Below are 10,847 nucleotides of genomic sequence, written 5' to 3' on the forward strand. Positions count from 1 at the left end.
ATCTCGTAATTATTAGGCAGTGATGGCTTTTTTAGAGTGTAAATGACATTTTCCCACGTGCGCGCAAAGGACAGGAGGCATGAGGGCGACGGTCCATGGGCTGCCCCATCCTCTGCAGCCCCACAGATGGCCAGGGCAGGGTCTTGCACAGTGGCAGTAGTTAACCATTTGTTAAAAAACCTTTGCAAAGTGTTAATGCCAGAGCTGGCTCCCGCCCGGCGGGATTTCTGCAGCCCGAGGCTGAAGCTGGTGCAAGGGCAGCTCCAGCCCGACCTGGGGCTGCACACTCAGGGAAGGTCCGAGAGGTGTAAGGCAAGCAGAAAGGACTGCAAGTAGCAGGGCTGCATGTTCCCTCCAGGATTTTAACCCGGTAGACGTGTTTTCAGGTTTCTCCTTGATTTTTGCGGTTCACCCTCAGTTTATTCCCTCCTCCGTAGCTGGAAGATCCTCAGCCGGTCTCACAGCAGCTGGTCAGACAAGGTCATGTAAAATAATTGCAGCCCCTTACGCAGTCCCTGGTCTCCAGCCTGTTTCTTTGCTGTAGAACATCCTTTTATTGTACCTGACCTTCAGGACGCGGTTGCAATTCTACAGCAATGATAACAATATTCAAGAGTTGAACCTTTTGGCATTTCTGGTTGATTTTTCAGACATAGCAGGAAAAAAAAAGAAGCCATTCTTACAACCTGCATCACATTTTTCCAAAGAGACACCTAATGAGACCATTAGCACAAGCGGTCTGTTTGCTCTGTCACATAACTGCACCAGAGCCCTCCCGTCGTTATTCTGGTTTCCCTTCTTGTCACAAGGAGGTTTGCACCAGGCTGATCATCAGAGAGCAGCAAACAGGGCTGAAAGCGGGTGTTTCCCACAAAACTCTTAGTTCATTGCAGCGTGCGACGAGCGGCGAGGAGAACATGACAGTAATCAGAGCTGGCAGCAAGCAGCGGAAAATGTATTTGTAAGAGCTTTGATTAAACTGTCAGCTGGAATTTTGGAGCAGATGCAAAGCATTTAAACATAGGCTGTTTAGTGGTGGGAGGCCTAATTCTTTTAATGTAAATGTTGGTTTAGGGGAAAAGCTATGGAATGTATTTACCTCTCAGTGCATACACACATCTTGTGCTGTGACACAAACTGAGAATTAGGAGGCTGTGTGTATAACCACAAAGGCTCGATGCTCGTGTTTCTGAAGGATGCTCTCTTGCATGCACTGAAAAGTTTCCCTTTCTTCAGCACCAGAGTACAGCCATGGGGAAGCTTTAGGGTAACAGGAGGAGGTGACATTTGTGACAAACCCAGGCGGTGGCTCACCCTGGGCTCACCCCCAGCCTGTGGACCAGCCTGGTTCAAGGTTGGAGCAAGGTGTGAACTAAGCTCTGGAAAAGCTTGCACCAAGCAAGTAGAAAGGTAATTAGAAATCATAAATGATTTTAGAAGGGTTTAGCCAGGTGTTGTCCCAAGAAAAGGTCAAAATTAGAGATGCTGCTTCCAAACGTCGGTGCCTGCAGCAGCCGCGAGGCTGGGGTCTCGGCAGGGTGGTCCCTGGGCTGCAAGTGGCCAGCGTGGCTGGGTATCCCCAGGGCCAGTTGCCTTTTTGCACCCAAAAAAGAATGGTGGGATGCCAATTTAAAGGGTTAGATTAATGGTAGTGAACAGTAATGATTACCAACATGTTGGAACATAAGGCTGTAAATAAGTGTCCTGTTTTGAACAAAAGTCCGCCCCCCTCTGCCTTCACAGACGTGCCCCATGCATCATCCCAGGCTGGGCACAGGAGGCCACGCAGTCTGGCCACTTCTTTATAAATAAAAAGAGTCCTGGGAAATGTAATTTCCCTGCTAAATGAGGTTCCTTCCAAACTTTCCTGCTTTCTCAGTGCATGTGGGGTTTTGCCGCCGTTTTCACCTTTCTTTAGAAGAAAGGCACTGAAGTCATCCCACATTCCTGCAGCGCTTCCTGGGAGGTGCCGTGCCGCTGCCAGCCCTCCCGCTCTCCTCCCTCGTCTGAGCACCTCCGCTGGGCTGTACCTCCCCTGCGTCCCACCGGATGGGATGTTCAAAATTCAGGAAAGCGCTTAAAATTCCCAGTGATTTTGGTGGGACTTCAGCCCATGTCAAAGGACACTCCAGATAAGGCCACATAATGCAGTAAATTTAGTTACGTTAGAGGGATCCAGCCCAGAAGATGATGCTGATGCCGGCGGGAGAGCCTTGCTGAGTGCCAGGGCTGGCCCGAGGTGGGGAGGGGAGGGGAGGGAGCGGCACGACACATGCAGGGAATCAGGATATGGCACCGGCAGAGTCAATTCGAGCTGAGTTTTCTGGGTGCCTGCCTGCTCTGTCACAGGCTTCAGCTTGGAAAAGCATCGGATTTGCCTACCTTTAATTCTTTATTTTATTGAAGGAGACAGCTGGATACAGTTTTGCATCATCAGCTCCAGAGACAGAGAGACCTTGTAAAAACCGTTCTCGCCTGTAAAGCAAACGGAGCGTGTAATAACTGCAGTGACCAAATAGTATTGTCGCAGCCAGGAGGAGGACAGAGTGAGGGGTGCAGGAGGAGGCTGAGGTTTGATCCTTCCCAGCTCAGCTTTCAGGGCAGGGAGCACAGACCCTGGCGAAGTTTCCGTTTTAGACCCACGAGTCCCATGAGGCAGGAAGCAATAATCTGAAATTAATTAAAGATAAGGGCTTGCTTGCTCAGCTTTACCACGTCTCAGCATAAGCTGAGCGGCACAGGCAAAGCACTGCCCTCCGCTTCTTTGGAAGCCGGTAGAGACTTAACACAAGTTTTTATAGCTGCTCACTTGTTTTTGTACGAAGCTTTCCACATTTGTTTGGCCAGGGGGGCTGAATGAGGCTGGTCTCCTGGGAGGACAAGCCCTGCTGCTTGCGTTTGCATTATGTGAGCGATGAGGGAGTTTGCTCGCTCCCCACATGCTGCCTGCAGCCCATTCCTGAGCAGAGCTGCCACGGAGCCGCTTGGTAGCGATGGCCCATGGAAGGCAAAATTGCCTCTCCTGTGCTTTGGGCAGCTCTTGTTAAGTCGCTCTGAGACTATCCTCAGCCTCGGTGCCTTGGTCCATCTTCTGCTCTGAAGCCTCCGCAGCTCTGCAAGCTCCGCTGTAACTCAGCACTCTTCCCTATGCCAGAAACAACGTGAGGATGCTGTCCTGCGAACAAGGAATCCTCTGCTGAAAGTGTGAAAAAGCTCTTTGCTGTGTTCATCGGTCAGGTAGACACTACAGCAAACCTGCCAGCTCTCTGATTTTTGGCAATAGACTTTGGTCGGCTTTTAATGGTAACCTACTGCCAGGTTTCCAGACAAGTGACCACTGTGCATGGGCAGAGAAAGTCTCCCAGACTTTCACAGAGAGCACAGAGCAGTTTTACAACCAAACTGGCCTTTGCAAAAATAAATTGGAATTTGCAGACTGAGATAGATGCATGCAGCCCCACATTAATCTCTTGCACGCTTGAACCCATTTGGATTTTAAAAGCCTCTCCTATGAAGAGCTCATATGCTGCAGCAATCATAAAAATGATCTTCTATTTACAAGGCCTGAAGGCAATCCTTAATCATGAGCCCACATCTGAACAAGGCACTCCATCATTATGGGATAAGTGTATGAAATGGAAATACAGCCAAGGACTTTGGTGGGTTTCAATTTATTCGATGTATAATCCTGCTCGGCAGTTCTCAGCGCAGGGGATGCTTCCACGTCTGCATGCCGAACGCTGCAACAGGCAGCTCGGTGCATTGCCCACAGCCAGGACCGTTCGTGCCAGCACCCGGGATGGGCTGTCCCCAGGGTGCTGGGCACACAGGGCAGCTCAGGGACCACTCCTGAGTGCTCCAGCCCCACCAGATGTGCTCCACTGGGGACCAAGAACACCCAGTCGCTTGTAAGTGGGTGAAAAAGGACTTTGAGCTGCTTTGGTGGGCTCATGCTGCGGCAGGTAATTTCACTGCCTGACAGAAGAAATGGTCCCAAAATGAACAGATCCCTCCGTATTCCTGTATCGCTGATGTCTCTGACCAGCCTCCTCCTCTGGGAAGAGCAGCTACGGATTAAATTTGTAACTTCTCCCTTTTGGTCTCTGCATCCCACCTCCCCTGAGCTGCTGAGTAGCCTTGACTCAGTTCTGACTGATTTAATTCCCTCCAGTAATGATTCACCCAGTTAATAGGTTCTCGAAAGAAGCTGGTTAAGGAAGGAGAAACTGCAAACATTTCCAAATAAAGAAAAGCTCTTACATTGAATCTCAGTGGTTTTGTCACTTTCTTCTGCCATTCCATGTCTGGGACAAACCCCATATTTTTGCTCAAACTGTGAATGCAGTTCAAACAAGCTGTGTGATATTTGGAAAAAAAACCTCCCCATCCTCTTGTCCCCCTTTCCATTTTCTCTCCTAAACAGACATGAAATGAAAAACTTGAGCGGTAATTCATGGTCTAGACACAGTGTTGCCACAACATGCGGCTAATGCTGAGCTCCACAAGAGTCCTGCTGGCTCGAAGCTTGATTGTTCTCTTTCCTCTGTGATTCCTAACAGGTTTTGGAAAATGTCTACACAGCGAGAAGAGCTCCAGCTAAGTGCAGCTCCAGCTAAGTAAGAGCTGATTACAGCCCCGCGATTGTCAGGGACCATCTCTTTTTTCCTGGGATGCCAGTAAAGCCCTTCATCCCGGCAGCATGGATGGGCAGGAGTGGCCACAGTCCCTCCTGGAGGAAAGCCCCTGCCTTGGAGGAAACTCCTTTCAAATGTCCTGAAAACTCAAAAAGAAAGAAGGGAAGTTCATGAACCCTGCAGGAGGAGAAAGCTCAGCATCTAGGCAGGCTTCCACCTGGTGTGCAAGGGGCAATGGAGAGGTTTGAAAGAAAGGTTGGGAGAGAGACCAAGAGGCAGCAATCCCGGCTCCTCGCAGCCCTGTTTTGCCTCACACCATCCAGGAGGAAAATTCTGCACCTCACAGGTCCAGCAGCCAGGGAGCGTCTGCAGATGTCCCACCTGGGAAGGACGTGTCGGCCAAGTCCTGCCCAGAGTCCTTTGGGCGCCTGAGGGTCCCGGTGGTGGTTCCCCACCTCTTCATCCCAAACTGAACACAACACTCTGCCTCTGCCTTCACTCACTCTGCCAGTCTGTCCTCTCCCCAACAGCAACTGGTGGATCGGGAATTTTCAACATGTGCACTGATGCCTTTCAGCCCTCTGGAGACGGCCTGGCTTTGATCCAGAAAGCTTTAGGGTACCAATTTTACAGCTCTTGGCTGCTCTCTGCTCCATCCTCCTCCTGCCTGTCCTTTGGCGGTGAAGCCAAAACCACGTGCGACTCACAGGTTGGGTTTGTTTTGCTGGTACAATGTGTTTTGTTTACAGCTCTTGAAATACATATACAGAGACCTAAGAGCTCTTTCACGATTGCAGCCTGGGACTGATTCATATGGATGGGAGTTACAAGGCTTTATGATCCCTCCCTCAGTTTTACAGCTTTGAATTTATCCTTGGGCAAAAGCTGGTGTCATAAAATGCCAGGAATCTTGGCTCAGGAGAGCCCACGTCCTGTACCCTCTCGTCCTGCAATTACTGGGCAGATAATGTTCTCAGCTGGGGAACGTCCATGGGAGCGCGACGTGGCTTGACTAAATGCCAGCAGAGCTGATGTAATTGTTCACATGCTGGGGCTGCGCTAGTAAAATGTGCTACAGTCTTGTGCACGTCGTATCTATATAATCCCAAACCAAGGAGCAGGAGGGAGAGCTGGGGGAATGACAGCTGACTGGCTCGTTGACGTTCTCCTGGAGTATGGTGACCCATCTCCTAGCTCTCTGTGTTTCCTCATACGTAGGCTGGCGGAAAAAGTGTGAAATATTGAAAAGATGAGGGTGAAAGAATCGTTAAAGCTTGTGGACAGGAAAGCTTCCCGTGCTGGGAAGGACAGCGGCATTAGCACTGATTTCAGTCTGCAAAACCCAGCCATTTTCTGTCTGTGGGGTGCTCAGAAGTGCTGGCCTTGCTCCGCTTTGTGTCGTTGGCATGAGGCAGGCTGAGCCGGGAGGGTGACGGATTCCCACAGCCCCGGCTTCTCGGTGCCTCAAGTCTGAATCAGAGCTGTTCACTGCCATCTGTGGACCTCCGGCTGTCCACGAGGCATCAGAAATAGCTACCGGCTCCTGTCAGTGCCCGCAAGAAAGCCAGGAGGAATTAGCAGGAACCGGGAATATTTAATAATAATTAATAAAATTGTGGTTGTTTTTTTCCAGTAGCAAGTATTGTTCCCTTCCAGGCTACCTGTGTTTCAGCCTTTGCTATTCTGCATTTCCCTGTTTCCCTGACCACTGAGCAACAGAAACAGGGTGTTTTCTGGACATGTCTCAGACGGTTTGGTGCTGCTTTGGTTTAAAGAAATTAGAAGCCATTGATCTGAAAGACATCTCTGTCCGTTAGCATGGAAGGTCACTGGCAACATTATGAATTTTTAAAGGATGAAACAATCAATAGTTTAAAGAAATAAGGGAAATTTCTCCCCATCTTCAGAGTTATTTCCTTTCTGGAAGATTTTCTTTAAAATCTCCCAAATTACCCTATGATGGACATTTCGGTCTTCTTGATTAACTGTGCATGACTGTGTGAAAAGGTCATTCAATTTTTCTTCCCTGTCATTATGTTTATATAAATCCTCTAAGAATCAGCAATAAAATACTTCATCTTCCTATTTCTTTTAAAAATAAATCATTTTGTTTACCCTCTATAGCCCTTTCCCTGAAGATTTCATCCTTTCCTGCTGCTGTTTTACTTTCAGAGTGGCCAAGCTTGTTGAAACTGCAGTCACTCTTGAAGCAGATCTTGGTGCAGCATTTGAGAGGAGCATAGGTGTTCTTCTATGGAGACTTGACTTACAGTCTGGCTTCTTTTTTTCATTCTCCAAATAGATAATAGAAGGCATTGAAAGAGAAAAGATGAAGTTTCTCTCCATATATGAAGCAGCATCACAAGCAGAGACATGTGCGATATGACTGAATTGGGAGACATAAGGGAAAAGGAGCAATTGGGGGAACCAAAGGAATTGCCACGCTTCTGCATTTCCAAACACCGGGCTACATGCAAACAGGCTAACTCCTGCAACTGGGTCCAAAAGAAAGTGTCTCCTAGCGCGGTCTGCACATCAGGCAAACTGAGGCACGCTTCCACGACCCCAGTTTGGAGCTGTTACCATTGTAAGTGTTTGGGGTAAAATCCATCTCTGCAGGAGAGGCTATTGCTGCAGCGGCTGATTTTCCTCACAACACAACAGTCCTATGGATGATGCAAAAGTATAATTTTCCTAATTCCTATCAAAACCCATGGGATTGAAATACTGTCTCAGGAGCCAGGTGTCTAAAACCGTTTGTCAACATGGGCTTGCTTCAAACAGGAATTTTCTTACTGTCTAGTCCTCCTCAATACTCAGCTTGCTTCCTCTCCCCGTCCTCCTTTATTTTTTCTTCTAAGGAAAGCTTAAGAGGAACTTGTAGGACTAAAGTGCATGTGCCTGGCCCATGTAACAAGTCGTAGTAACCAGAATATCCCCCTATACACGTGATTTTTTTGAAATTAGGATGCGGTAGTGAGGTTGTCATAGAAACAACTGCATTCCTCACCCACAGAATGGTAAGAACAGACTGTTCCTCATTGCTCAGAGAGGAATGCAGCCGGGATGCAATCCTGAGGGGCCCAGCGCCTCAAAGGATGAGCTCTCATTCCGGTGCATCGTGAGCGTTTCAGTCTCAGTGAGGACATTACAAGGCGTGATGCCTTTTCCCTGAGCAGACTAAATGTAGGAGTCCCGCTGAAGCCTTTCTTCAGGCAAACTTTCTTTGAAGGAACCGGCTGCAAAAACTTTCGATGAGCTAAACTAGTTCTCATCCATTTGGTGATGAGCTTGTTCCCAGAGAAGGGAGCGTGCAAAGCCTCTAGTAACAAAGGAGCTTGGAGTGAGCAGATACTGTAAGGTGGTGTGTTGAAGGCAACCTTCCTTGCAGGCTTTCATAACCCCTAATTGTGGGCTTAAGTGTTGGTTTAATAGCTTGAACAACAACGGATCAAAGTACAGTTTGCTCACAGCGTGGATTGGTCAGAGTCTGCTTCGGTACCTGGGCACAAGAAATATTTTGTATCTGTCAACTTCATGTATATAAACTCTGAACAGGAGGGCAAATAGCGGATAGCTATTTTCCAAACAAACTTTAAGAAATTTTCAAGATGAATATGTTCATCAAATGCTACTCAGTTACTAAATAATATCCAATGATGTTATTAACGGCAAGTCCAGCTCAGGTTGTTTGTTCATGGACGTATCAGCCGCACTGACCTTTCGCTATTCAGCCAGTTCTCATTCCTGTTCAGCTGGGATTTGTTTCTCAATGCTATGAAGACCATCCTGCCACTTTGGCCATGGAAAAGGGGATCTAATATATGGAAACAAGGCTTGCAAACAACCTTGCAATGGTCCTGCAAACAACCCTTGTATGAGGAATTTTTAGATCTGCTTTAAAGGTTCTTCATTGCTCCTGTTCTCAGCCTGCCGTGGACCCAGTGTGGGACCCAGCTATCAGACACATCCTAGGAATAAAGCAGGCCACTAATGAGCACTGTACAGGGCCATAAAGTTGTTACTGCGACTTTTATTACTGCTAAGACTGATGTTGGGATGCAATTTACTTAGAGGGGCCAGCAGAACTAAGACACTACCCAGAAATTACTTGGAAAAATTGCTCAGGAAAAGATTTTAAAATGATTTCCACTTCTCTGCGGGTTATTTTGTAGTTACGCTGCAAATCACCTCAAACAGAATCTTGAAGAACGATAGAAAAAACTGCCCATGTTCAGATCTCTTCTTTAAGACACAGCTGGTGCTACTGGCTGTCCTTGTGGCTATTTACCTTGTAGACTGAATTAAAGATCAATATTTTAAGCAGGTATTGTTTGTACCATGTGTCAGGGGTGTAAAAGCAGAGGCAGAGCCTTCTGAAAAATCTCATCTGGGCATCTCGGTGCTGGTGTCTGCCACTTTGGTACTAAATTTTTGAGTGACCTGTGACATGGTACAAGGCTGAAGTTATTAGACAGTTGTTCTAAGCTTCAGTCTTAGAGAAAATCAATTATTCATGATAAAAATACCACACAAATATTATCGCCCATTTCTCTGTAACCTTCTTTGCTCCCCTTGCAGAATGTCATCTGCTCTTAAGTAGCAAATAAGTTTTTAATGGGTCTTCACTCCTGGTTTTTCCTGAAGTCCCTGTACCAGGCATTATAAGGTCACACCATTTATCACACCATTAATTCCTTCCTCTACCTGTAAGCAGATGAGAAAACTCTCAGACTTTCCAGAAATTAAACCTTGTCTTCATAACCAGAAATCTCTCAGGATAATAAACAAAAAAAATCCTAATGAAGTCGAAAAAGTCCACACTTTTCACACAGATTAGCAGGTAGAGCTCAAGGCGATTGGAAGCCATAGCTCACCTGCGACCCTAGCTCACGCGAGAGCCAGCTAAAACACCTTTTAAAATACTTCCTGGTAAATCCTCAGCTTAAGAATGAATTATGAAAAAAATAATATAAAAACATATTTACATGCTAGAGCAGTGGCTTTAATTATTTTTTTTTAAATCAGTAATTAAAGAAAAAAATAATTACTGAAACTTGAAGCTATTCCATCTGATTCTCACTCTTACAACTTGCTCGTATTCATCTATTCCCATGTGAATAGGGCAGTGATTACACTCCTGCCGATGTATTAGGTTTACCAGAGCAGGATTTTCCTTGATTGGCCTAAAGCAAGGGCAGACTAATTTAGTTCACAAAGGTAAATTAAACTGATAGGCTTTAATTAGGGAAAGCTCCATTTAAAACCCAATATGGGGCATAAGGGTTTTTTCACTCAGCACAGTCTCAGAGAAGATGACAGCACTTTTCTTTTCCTCTCTCCAATGCAAAACTCTTGAATCAAAATAATAGTTTTGGGTCCTGGACTGCATATTCTCCTCATCCCATCTGCCATAATCATAACCCAAACTCCATTTTGATTCCACTTTTTCTTTTTCTTTAGTGGGTAAGGTCAGTTTGAACATGTTGCTCCTTTCCGTACATTCTGAAAGGTTTCTGTGAATATTCCCATTAGTCTAAAGCTGGTTCACTGTCTTATTTTTCCCTCTATTTTATGTGTACACCTAGAGACGTACATGCCACCAAGCAAGCAGCACTGTCTAGAGGTTGGGGCTAAATCACCGAAACTCTTCTAACACCGCAGCTCTGAATACTGGAAGACCCTTTAAAGCATTTTATTCTTCTGATGCAGCTAAAGTCAGTTTTATACACAACTGCGCAGTGATGTAGCTGCATACAAGGTGTGTGATCCAGCGATTAGGCTGTAAGATTTGAGCATGAAGAACAGGCTAGACTATGCTGCCAAGAAGAAAGGTGCTGAAGGTGTTTTAAGAAAGGCAGAATGAAGGAGAATGTTTTCAGTCTACAACAATGATCTTTAGTAACTCTCTTAAGTTCTGTGTGCAGAAAAGCATAGTAAAGCCACTTTTTTTTTTTTTAATCTACATGCCAATTCTCTCTAATAAGGGTTCGACATCTGGACTATAAAAATATAATAATGAAGAGGAAATCTATTAAAAAAGCAAACCAAAACTTTTGAACACAAAGCCTGTAAAATAGAGGCTTGGGTCATAAGCCCTCACTGACGCAGCTGGTTTTCAAAGAAATGGTAGTAGCTTTTAGCAGGAGGGCAATTGCTGAATAGTGCTCTGCACATCCTGAGTTAAGATAATACAAATAGCTGTCTGTGCGA

This window comes from Gymnogyps californianus, chromosome 15, assembly GCF_018139145.2.
Source record: "Gymnogyps californianus isolate 813 chromosome 15, ASM1813914v2, whole genome shotgun sequence".
In the NCBI taxonomy this organism is placed as follows: domain Eukaryota; kingdom Metazoa; phylum Chordata; class Aves; order Accipitriformes; family Cathartidae; genus Gymnogyps; species Gymnogyps californianus.